Genomic DNA, 10,008 nt, shown 5'->3' on the forward strand with positions numbered 1-10,008 from the left:
GAGACCGTCAAGACGAGTTCCTTCAAATGCTTCACATGCGGAGGCCGAGGCCACAAGTCCTACGAGTGCACCAACAAGCAGACCATAATCCTCAACGACGACGGCACTTATGACTCAATGAGTGAAGGAGAAATGGACGCCCTTGAGCAAGTCGCCATGCACCGACAAGTGAACAATGAAGATGAACAAGTCTTTTGCGATGAAGATTCAAGTCCCGCTCTTGTTGTCTCCAAGGTCTTGACTCTTCAACATCAACAAGAAGAAGACCAACGATGCCACATCTTCCATACCAAGGCCGACATCAATGGACGATCTGTCAAGGTCATCATCGATGGAGGGAGTTGTCATAACCTTGCAAGTGAAGAACTTTTCTCCAAGCTCCAATTGCCCAAGACGAAGCACCCACATCCCTACAAAGTTGAATGACTTAGCGACTCCGGCACTATCCAAGTCGAGCATCGAGTACAAGTCTCCTTCAAAATTGGTGCCTACGAAGACACTTTGGAGTGCGACGTCGTTCCAATGACCGTTTGACACCTTCTTCGTGGACGCCCATGGAAATTGGATAGAGGTGTCATCCACAACGGCCGAACGAACCACTACATCTTCAAGATGAAAGGAAAGGACTTCGTACTTCACCCCATGTCTCCACACCAAGTGATCACCGACAAGCAAGCCACCCATCGTGGAGAGAATAGTGAGAGAGCGAGCCACCAAAAAGAGAGTGAGCGCCACAAGCCCAAATCGAGTGCCTCCATGATGAGCGAAAAGAAGAACTTAGTCCTATTTGCAACCAAAAGTGAGATAAGAGGAGTGTGTGAGAACCCATTGAGTGTCCTACACTATGTCCTTTTGTGCAAGGACAATGCAACACAAGCTAACACCTCTCACACTCTACCTTTAGTGTTGTCTTCTCTTTTGCAGGAATTTCAAGATGTTTTCCCCGACGAGCTACCTCCGGCACTACCACCACTACGAGGCATCGAGCACCGCATCGACCTTATACCTAGAGCACCTCTTCCGAACAAAGCTCCATACCGCGTCAACCCTGACGAAACCAAAGAAATACAAAGGCAAGTAAAGCATCTCATATACCATGGACATGTGCGTGAAAGTTTGAGCCCTTGTGTCGTCCCGGTCATTCTTGTGCCAAAAAGAGACAGTAGCTTTCGCATGTGCTCCGGTTGTAGAACCATCAATGCTATCACCGTTCGCTATACGTATCCCATTCCATGCCTTGGTGATATGCTTGATGAACTTAGTGGTGCCACTATATTATCCAAAATTGATCTTAAAAGTGGTTACTATCAAATCCGCATACATGAGGGCGATGAATGGAAAACCACTTTCAAAACCAAGTTTGGGTTGTATGTGTGGTTAGTCATGCCTATGGGTCTATCGGAAGCACCGGGTACTTTTATGCGTCTTATGAATCATGTCTTTCACCCTTACATTGGTGTGTTTGTTGTGGTCTACTTTGATGATATCCTTGTTTATAGCAAATCTCTTCAAGATCATGTCACCCATGTTCGAACCGTTTTGCAAACTCTTCGAAACGAGCATCTCTTTGCTAACATGGAAAAGTGCCTTTTCAGCGTTGATAAGCTCGTTTTCTTGTGTTTTGTTATTTCTTATAAGGGTGTTCATGTTGATGACTCCAATATCAATGCTATTAAAACTTGGCCACAACCAACCAACTTGCATCAAGTGCGTAGCTTTCTTGGCCTTGCGGGTTTCTATCGTCGCTTTGTGAAAGATTTTAGCACCATTGCTTCCCCTTTGCATGCTTAGAGCAAGAACAATGCGCCTTTTGTTTGGGGATCATCCCAAGATATCGCTTTCAACGAGCTTAAGAATTTGCTTACTCACGCTCCCGTGCTTGCTTTACCCAACTTTGACAAACCCTTTGAGATTCATTGTGATGCTAGTGGTAATGGCATAGGAGGTGTGTTAACACAAGAGAAGTGCCCCATAGATTACTTTAGTGAGAAACTCTCCGGAGCGCAACTCAAATACCCCATCTATGAAAAAGAGCTATATGCTTTAGTGCGAGTTTTACATGAATGGAAACACTATCTTCGCCCTCATGAATTTATCATTCATACCGATCATGAAACGCTCAAGTACCTTAAGGGCCAAACCAAGTTGAACAAGCGTCATGCTAAATGGAGTGAATTTATTGAGTCTTTTACTTATATCATCAAGTACATTAAAGGTAAGGAAAATATTGTGGTGGATGCCCTTTCCCGCATATGCATGCTTGTTACTCAACTTGAATTGGATGTCATTGGCTTTGAGCACATAAAAGACTTGTATGAGCATGATCCTACTTTTGCTACTCCTTATGCCAAATGTTTGATGCATACCTCTTGGGAACGCTATTACATCAAAAATGGATACCTTATGAGAGCTAACAAGCTTTGCATCCCGAGTCTTCTCTTCGTTTGTTGCTTTTGTAGGAATCTCATGGAGGAGGCTTAATGGGACATTTTGGACGCGACAAGACTTTTGCTACGCTCTCCAAGAACTATTTTTGGCCCAAGATGTTTCGCGACGTCAACCGCTTCACCAACCGATGCTCTACATGTCGCAAAGCTAAGTCCAAAGCTTAATCTCATGGCCTTTACATGCCTCTCCCAATTCCATATCAACCATGGGAAGACATTAGCATGGATTTTGTACTTGGATTTCCCAGGACTAGAAATGGGAAGGATTCGGTATTTTTCGTTGTGGACCAATTCTCTAAGATGGCACATTTCATTCCTTGCAACAAGATAGACGATGTTTCACATGTTGCCAATCTTTTTGTAGGGAAATATTGCGTCTACATGGAGTGCCAAAGACGATCGTCTCGGACCGCGACGTCAAGTTCCTTAGCTACTTTTGGAAGACCCTATGCGCCAAGCTCGGAATCAAGCTACTCTTCTCCACGGCGTATCATCCACAAACCGATGGCTAAACGGAGGTGACCAACCGCACACTCTCTGCTCTACTTCGAGTACTCATCCAGAAGAACATCAAGGAGTGGTAGGAGTGTCTACCTATCGCCGAGTTCGCCTACAACCGCGCAAGTCCCCTTTCGAGGTCGTCTACGGATTCAACCCATTGTCCCCATTGGACATTCTTCCTCTACCACAACAACAACACATCAATATAGACGCAAGTGCACGTGTGACCCATCTCAAGAAGGTGCATGAAGATACAAGGCACACAATCGAGCGCCAAGTACAATGACTTGCGACCAAGCTCAACATCAACAAGAAACCCATGGTATTCAACATTGGTGATGTTGTGTGGCTACACCTTCTCAAAGACCGCTTCCCCAACGAATGCAAGTCCAAGATTCTACCTCGAGTGGATGGACCCTTCAAGGTGCTTGCACGCTACAACAACTACGCTTACAAGATCGACCTCCCGTGCGACGAGTACGACGTGAGCGACATCTTCAATGTCAAGGATCTCTCGCCCTACCATGGTGATGAAGATTTTGATCCGAGGTCGGATCTTCCCCAAGGGAGGGGAGATGATGCGGAGAATCCCAATGTCATCTCCATGGACCTACCTACGTCCCCTACGACACCACTTGGACCAATGACAAGAGCCCGAGCGAAGGCTATCAAAGATAAGGTGAACTCACTCCTCTCCGAACTACCACTTTCCATGCATGAGAATTGGCTACTACCTCAAGTGGAAACCCTATGTGTGATCAGGTGCTTGGAGGAAGGCCACGAACCAACTACACTCAACGGACAAGACAGTGAGGACGCCAAGTTCATGGGACAAGAAGAAGAACTACTCGAAGTCCCCAGGCTCCGGATGACCGACGAACCCCGGACGTCCGACAACCTCCAGGCTCTGGACGTCCGGCCCTTTCCGGACGACTGACACTTACACACCCAAGCCAAAACTACGGACTTCCGACGCCCCACGGATGACCGACGCCCCGGACGGCCGACCCCGACCGGACGTCCGACCGAAGACCACCCGAGCCGAATCTACGGACATCCGACAGGCACCGGACGTCCGGACCCTCGCGAGCCTCCGGATGACTGGTGACTCCCGGACGTCCGGCGCTTGTGTGCTGCCATGAGTTGGGCCGCAACCCATGTACCCCCACTTAGCCCCCTTTTGAAGTAAGACTATAAATAGGCCTCCTATTCCTTCTAGCTAGGGTTAGCATTGGTTTAGCTCATATTAGAGATAGAGCATTGCTCATCCACATCGGATCTTCTCCACGAGAGAGATCGCGGCCCCTCTGCGGAGAAGACCCCTTTGGGTTCAAGACCTCCTCGCGGAGAAGAACATCAAGACCTCCTCACGAAGAAGATCTGCTACCTTTGTATCGTCCTTAGTTGTCCATGGATCGTGTGATCTCTTATATACTCGAGGATCTAGCATATGTGTGACTACTTCTTGTTGGTTTAGTGATTCTCTCATGTTTCCCCTTGTTTTTTCCCTCGTGTTCTTCGTGTTCTTCGCGGGATCCGCTCCTTTCGTGAAAGATCGGGTGATTGGGGTTCTACCCTACATCACTTTAGCTCCTTGCAACTGGTCAAACATATCATTGATCATCGGCAATGGGTACTTGTTATTGATCATCACTTCATTCAATGCACGATAATCAACAACCATCCTCAAAGTTCCATCCTTCTTCTCAACCAATAGCACTGGGGCTCCCCACGGTGACAAACTTCGTCGAATGTAACCTTTTTCCAATAACTCCTTAATCTGTTTCTTAATATCCTCCAGATCATTTGCGGGCATTCGGTATGGTCTCTTCGATATTGGTCCGGTGCCTGGCAACAGTTCTATCAAAAACTCAATGTCTCGATCCAGCGGCATGCCTGGTAACTCTTCTGGAAATACATCCGGATAATCCTTCACTACAAGCACTTCCTCCTGAACAACCCTTGAGAGGGAATTTACTTGGGTCCTCCTCGGCACATGCCTGGACACATACTTGATCCTCTATCCCTCCGGGGTGAGGGAGTCCTGGACTAAGGGGTCATCGGGCGTCCGGCCTGTTGGCCATGGGCCGGACTGATGGGCTGTACGAAGACCGAAGACTGCACCCGTGTCCGGATAGGACTCTCCTTGGCGTGGAAGGCAAGCTTGGCGACCGGATATGTAGATTCTTTTCTTTGTAACCGACCTTGTGTAACCCTAGATCCTCCCGGCGTCTATATAAACCAGAGGACTTAGTCCGGATAGAGGAGACTCATTGTCATAGCCATACAAGCTAGACCTCTAGGGTTTAGCCATTACGATCTCGAGGTAGATAAACTCTTGTAATACTCATATTCATCAATATCAATCAAGCAAGACGTAGGGTCTTATCTCCATAGAGAGGGCCCGAACATGGGTAAACATCGTGTCCCTTGTCTCCTGTTACCATCAACCTTAGACGCACAGTTCGGGACCCCCTACCCGAGATCCGCCGGTTTTGACACCGACATTGGTGCTTTCATTGAGAGTTCCACTGTGTTGTCGCCAAAAGGTTTGATGTCCCCTTCAATCGTCCATAATGACGTTGTCCAAGGAGAAACTTTCCTCCCCGGACAGATCTTCCTGTTCGGTGGCTTCGCACTGAGGGCCAATTCGTTTGGCCATCTAGAGCAGATCGAAAGCTACGCCCTTGGCCATCAGGTCAGATTTGGGAGCTTGAACTACGTTGCGTACATCCATGGAGACTTGATCTTTGTCGGATTCGAGACCGCGGTAGTCGCACCCGGTCACCCCAATGATCATGACGTAAATCTGTCATCAGGCCGCATCCAGGAGATTGCTCCTGTAACCGCTCCGGCCATAGATCCGGAGCAAGCTGCGCCACCCAAGGACGAGAGGATCAACCCCACCATGGAGGCCACATATTCCATGGTGTTGGAGCCGCATATAGACTTAACCTCTCACAACGTCTCTGTCAGCGAAACTCCGGACTCATCTCCGGCCGTATGTTTCGAACCACGTGAGCCCGCGGACGCCGAACTTGATCGTTTATCGATCTTCGAATTCAGAGCCGCAGACATCATCCAGTGCTCGCCTTTGGGCGACATGCTAAACTCGTTAAAGAACCTGTCCTTGGCCGAGGACTCACAACCAAAATATATCCGGCTCGAACTGGGGGCTGACGGTGGAGAATTTTGCTTCCCACCCGCCACCCACTTCATAGTCACGGTCGAGGATTTGACCGACGAACTTGATTACGACTCCGAGGATATCGACGGTATGGACGACAATGCCGGAGATGAAGAGGCCCAGAACCCGCCATTCACCGGAGAACAGCGGCGAGGACAAGGAAGATCCAGCTGAGGATAAACCTTCTGAAATACGGTTCAAGTGCCAGCGTTAGCGGCGCCGCTCTAAGTCACGCCGCAACAAAGACAGCAACACCGGCACAGGAGAAGAAAACACTCCAGAAGGTGCCGAAGACAACGCAGACCCCGTCGATAGAGCTAATGAACAAGATGAACGGGAAGGCGGGCAGGTTAGCCCCGGTAAACAGGCCACACACGAGGATTTGGAGGACCATAACTACCTTCCACTCTCCGAGGACGAGGTGAGCCTCGGCACCGAGGATTTCATCATGCCTGAGGAACCTCTTGAGCAGGAGCGCTTCAAGCGCCAACTAATTGCCACTGCAAGGAGCCTGAAAAAGAAGCAGCAGCAGCTTCAAGCTGACCAAGATCTGCTCAATGATAAATGGACAGATGTCCTAGCAGCCGAAGAGTACGGCCTCAAGCGCCCAACCAAAAGCTACCCAAAGCGCAAATTGCTACCTCAGTTTGACGAGGAGGTGCCGAACTACATACCTCCATCGTACAATGCGGCTGACCGACCACCACATGGTCGAGACAAAACGGCAACTCACGCCGAACACCAGCCAGCCCCGCCTCAGCGCACACGCAGAGGTAAATTAGCCCATGGTCATACATATGACCTCCGGCAAAACCTGAGCAATAAAGCAGGACATACTAGATCAATCTATGGATCGTGAGGGCGTGCCTCGACACGCGACGACGACCACCTATTCGGACATGACAAACTTAGTCACGCGCGGGCCGAAAACCGCAGACGGACTCCATCAGAGCTACGTCGCGACATGACCCGATATAGAGGTGCCGCACACCCTCATTGCTTCACTGATGAGGTCCTGGATCATGAATTCCCAGAAGGCTTCAAACCCGTGAATATACAATCATACGATGGAACCACGGACCCCGCGGTGTGGATCGAAGACTTCATTCTCCACATTCATATGGCCCGTGGCGATGACCTCTACGCCATCAAATACCTCCCTTTGAAACTCAAGGGGCCAGCTCAGCACTGGCTCAATAGTCTGCCTGCAAATTCTATTGGCAGCTGGGAGGACTTGGAAGAGGCCTTCCTCGATAACTTCCAAGGTACATATGTTCGACCTCCGGACGCAGATGACTTAAGCCATATAGTTCAACATCCCGGAGAGTCCGCCAGGAAATTCTGGACTAGGTTCTTAACTAAAAAGAACCAAATCGTCGATTGTCCGGATGCCGAAGCCCTAGCAGCCTTCAAACACAGCTGATACGTCTCCAACATATCTGTAATTTTTGATTGTTCCATGCTATTATATTATCAATTTTGGATGTTTTATGTGCATTTATATGCTATTTTATATGATTTTTGGGACTAACCTATTAACCTAGAGCCCAGTGCTAGTTTCTGTTTTTTCCTTGTTTTAGAGTATCGCGAAAAAGCAAAATCAAACGGAGTCTAATTGACCTGAAACTTCACGGAACTTATTTTTGGACCAGAAGAAGCCCACGGAGTATCGGAGATGGACGAGAAGAGTCCCGGGCTGACCACGAGGGTGGGGGGCGCCCCCCCCCCCCCCCGGGCGCGCCCCCTGCCTCATGGACAGCTCAGAGATCCACCGATGTACTTCTTCCTCCTATATATACCCATATACCCTAAAAACTTCGAGGAGTGCAATAGATCGGGAGTTCCGCCGCCAGAAGCCTCCGTAGCCACCGAAAACCAATCTAGACCCGTTCCGGCACCCTGTCGGAGGTGGGGAATCCCTCTCTGATGGCCATCATCATCCCGGTGCTCTCCATGACGAGGAGGAAGTAGTTCTCCCTCGGGGCTGAGGGTATGTACCACTAGCCATGTGTTTGATCTCTCTCTCTCTCTCGTGTTCTTGAGGTGATACGATATTGATGTATCGCGAGCTTTTCTATTATAGTTGGATCTTATGATGTTTCTCCCCCTCTACTCTCTTGTAATGGATTGAGTTTTCCCTTTGAAGTTATCTTATCGGATTGAGTCTTTAAGGATTTGAGAACACTTGATGTATGTCTCGCATGGGATACCCGTGGTGACAATGGGGTATTTTATTGATCCACTTGATGTATGTTTTGGTGATCAACTTGTGGGTTCTGCCCATGAACCTATGCATAGGGGTTGGCACACGTTTTCGTCTTGACTCTCCAGTAGAATCTTTGGGGCACTATTTGAAGTTCTTTGTGTTGGTTTGAATAGATGAATCTGAGATTGTGTGATGCATATCGTATAATCATACCCACGGATACTTGAGGTGACATTGGAGTATCTAGGTGACATTAGGGTTTTGGTTGATTTGTGTATTAAGGTGTTATTCTAGTACGAACTCTATGATAGACTGAACGGAAAGAATAGCTTCATGTTATTTTACTACGGACTCTTGAATAGATCGATCAGAAAGGATAACTTTGAGGTGGTTTCGTACCCTACCATAATCTCTTCGTTTGTTCTTCGCTATTAGTGACTTTGGAGTGACTCTTTGTTGCATGTTGACGAATAGTTATATGATCCAATTATGTTATTATTGTTGAGAGAACTTGCACTAGTGAAAGTATGAACCCTAGGCCTTGTTTCAATGCATTGCAATACCGTTTACGCTCACTTTTATCATTAGTTACCTTGCTGTTTTTATATTTTCAGATTACAAAAACCTATATCTACCATCCATATTGCACTTGTATCACCATCTCTTCACCAAACTAGTGCACCTATACAATTTGCCATTGTATTGGGTGTGTTGGGGACACAAGAGACTCTTTGTTATTTGGTTGAAGGGTTGCTTCAGAGAGACCATCTTCATCCTATGCCTCCCACGGATTGATAAACCTTAGGTCATCCACTCGAGGGAAATTTTCTACTGTCCTACAAACCTCTGCACTTGGAGGCCCAACAACGTCTACAATAAGAAGGTTGTGTAGTAGACATCAACAGCATCTGCGACGAATGGCTCGCTCGCCACCTCGGCCAAGAAAAGCCAAATCCATGGCAGCCCTCATGGCACTGATCATGACCCGCTTTTGTGCAGACAAGGACAGTTGGTTGGCCCGTAGCAAAAACAATGCAAGCGATGCCGGAACCCCTGAAGCTAAAACTAGCAAGGACAAGTCTCGACACAACAGATACAAGCGTCGAAACAACAGTGATAACACCGAGGACACGGTAGTCAATGCCGGATTCAGGGGCTCTAAGTCTGGTCAGCGGAAGAAGCCGTTACCAAAGAACAATTCAGGCCCATCCAGCTTGGACCACATACTTGATTGTCCGTGCCAGATTCATGGCACCCCAGACAAACCACCCAATCATACAAATAGAGATTGCCGGGTTTTTAAACGGGCCAGCAAATTAAACGCTGAAAACAGGGAAAAGGCATCGCAAAGCGAGGACGATGACAAAGAGCCCCAACAACCGAACACAGGGGGACAGAAGAAGTTTCCCCCTCAGGTCAAAATGGTGAGCATGATATATGCTATCCACATCCCAAAGAGGGAGCGCAAGCGTGCGCTCAGGGACGTCTACGCGATAGAGCCAGTTGCCCCAAAATTTAATCCATGGTCGTCATGCCCGATCACCTTTGATCGCTAGGATCATCCGACCAGTATCCGTCACGGTGGCTCAGCCACACTGGTCCTAGACCCAATAATTGATGGGTACCACCTGACTCGCGTCCTTATGGACGGAGGTAGCAGCCTTAAT

Source organism: Triticum urartu, chromosome 3A (assembly GCF_056163025.1).
Source record: "Triticum urartu cultivar PI428250 chromosome 3A, HENAU_Tu73, whole genome shotgun sequence".
Lineage (NCBI taxonomy): Eukaryota > Viridiplantae > Streptophyta > Magnoliopsida > Poales > Poaceae > Triticum > Triticum urartu.